The sequence below is a fragment of the Acyrthosiphon pisum genome, chromosome X (genome assembly GCF_005508785.2).
Source record: "Acyrthosiphon pisum isolate AL4f chromosome X, pea_aphid_22Mar2018_4r6ur, whole genome shotgun sequence".
NCBI classification, from domain to species: Eukaryota; Metazoa; Arthropoda; class Insecta; order Hemiptera; family Aphididae; genus Acyrthosiphon; species Acyrthosiphon pisum.
In genome coordinates, this window is record NC_042493.1 from 75748576 (window position 1) to 75751557 (window position 2982).

Sequence of the window (2982 nt, forward strand, 5' to 3'; positions counted from 1 at the left end):
TACAGACACAAAAAAAATTAAAAAATAAAAATAAATAAATAAAAAAATAAAAAACACACATCATTGTAAAATCAATACATTCATCGTTCCACTCAGAATCTAAAAAGGTGGGTAAGTGGATGTCACTCTGCTGTACAGTAGGTTACAAGTGGGTCACTGTATAATGGATAGAATTAAATTTGAATTCAATGATATAATATCATTGTATAAGAAAAACGATTCTGAGCGGAGACGGTATGTCAGTCTAGGTATAAGACATATTATATACTTATCTATGGTATTAAAAAAAAATAATTGACCTGAAGTAGGTACCTATAATAAATTCCAAATTAATCATATCACAATATCCATTAAGTAACGCGTCATACATCAACAACAAACCGTGGTACTATCATAGATATATAATAGTATACTTTAGAAGTTTCAAGTACCCACGAATAATATTATACAATCACAACAAAATAACTAAAATAGTTACTCTAGGTTTTTTAATATGTAATTTCGTTTAAATTTGAACTTAAAATTAGTATAAAAATAAACTGTGCGTATAAATTTTTTAGATTTTTTGGTACCTAACAGAATTAACTACTTACGTTGAATCTTGTTTTAAATTTTCAATCTTTAGATATAAAAGTTGAACATTTTATACATTTTTAACTACAAAATAGTTATTCAATTTTAAATTTGATAAATTTTGTCAAAATTTGAACTTCAAATGCTTATTTAAAATGTAGCACAGGCAAGTGAAAAATGGTACGCAGGCCGGATGCGGCTAGTGGGCCGCAATTTCCCATCTGTGATATAGGTGGTGTTAGTATTTTTAACCTACCTAGTGTGGGTTATATATTTAAAAATGGTATATTAAAAAAAAATTATTTAGCACAACAACTGTACCTATATTCTTTGTACAAAACACTTTACAGTAAAACCTAGTATGTAATATGAAAACGGTTGGCACCGGATATTTTTTTCCATTTTAGACAGGTTTCCATTTAATAAAGGTTGTAAAAAAAATATTTCCCTATAGATCTTTATTAAATGTAATTTATTATTTATTATTAATTTATTAATTTCATATATTTTACATATTTATTACTGCATTTTAACTACGTGGCTACATTTTATTCTATATAATTATATACTCCAATATTCATCCAATGTTTTTTGTTTTGTTATTTGACTTGCCGTTTTCTTTTCTACTAAATTTTTCAAGTTGAGAATTGATTCAAGAAGTTCATTTTCATTATTTTGATCCAATGCGAACATTTATAATAAACGTTTAATTTCATGGAGGGCGTTTTCATACGTTTTAATATCATTGCTGTGCGCCTGTGCAATGGTACATTATCTGTTTCGTCTTCGGAACTGGATTTTTCAACGTCTATTGAAGTGAAAAGTTTAACTGTAGTATTATTAATAATATCATTATCATTAGTACATATTAAATGTTTATCGATGTTAACATATTCATTACTATCTACTTTTTAATTTATTTTAGAACATAGCAATTTAAAATCGCTATCGTTATCGTTAATGGCATCTGTTGACTGGTTCAAAACTAAATTAAACCCAGCTTATATGTAACATTTTTTCACTCTAACTGGTCAGTGTTTGAATTTGGAAAAAAAATAAAGGTGGACTCTAAAATATGTAGTTGGACAATTAGTGGTCCAGAGCAAATTAGTCTAAAAGTAACCCATGGGAGACTTCGTCCCCCACACCCCCTAAATGCATTTAAAATGTAAATAATGAAATATATCTAATGACTAACACAGATATCTATTACAAATAATAAACAATATTAATAGGGATTTAATATTTATTAGTATTAATCTATCAATACAGCAACACGTCCGACAAATTTAAGAACAAAAACTGTTTTATTATATTAACTTTCAATTAAAAATAACTCAGGTATTTTACAATTACCTATAGAAAAATATTAAATTTATAGATAAGAAATATTCGTATATTTTTATTAGTATATAATTTTTTTCAATAGTAATTTTAATATTTGAAGCTTAATGTTAGTTAAATAATTTATTCCATCCTGTGAGTGGCTGTGGCCTGTGACTATATTCTTAGATGTGCTGCAAGTTAAATAATTATTATTTTTGTCATAGGTATATGTATTGCTTTATAATGTATGATCAAAAAAAATAAAAGGAACTTTTAAATTGTATTTATTAAAATTATTATTTAAAAATTAAAAATAACAAACCTTTTTAATCTTTTATTAGATTCCATTGTGATTCATAAGAATTTTCTTCAGATATTTTTATTCTTTTAGGACAGTTTTCTTCAGTTGCAAGTCTTTTTCCTTTTTATTCAATCCATTTTGTTGTATTTATTTTTTTAACTGGTGGACCAACCGCATTTATGAATATTAACGATGAGATATGTTCAGAACTTAGAGTATTCCTTTCAGGGACTGGAACATAAACGATTTTTTTGGTTCTGGTTCCGGAACGGTTCTTAAAATAAATAAATTATTGGTTCCGGTTTCGATTCCGGTTCTTAAAATTGCAAAATAAGGGTTCCGGTTCCGGTTAATTCCGGTTCTTATTGCTTTTTAGGTAGATTTTTTATTCATAGTCATAACTTGGCCCAGTTTTTTAAAAGATACGTTTAAATTGCATTTTAATAAAGATACAAAACATAAATACATACATTCAAAAAGTATTTAAAATACATTTCAAATAATTTTAAGAAAAAGTATTTAAGAACAAATACAAACACTTGGCATGAATTTAAATATAAATTAAAATATAAATTACTCATATGTATCAATGTGTGAGAGTGATAATGTAAGATAGATTTATAAATAACTATATAAATATTATTATTCGTAGTATTTTGTAAACATTCGTAGAAAAACACATACAAATTGTTATTCGATTATTTTTGTTATATTACAAATAAAATATGCCACCCGTATGTGTGTAAATAAATCATTGTTATTATTAATGATTGTCGGTCGTA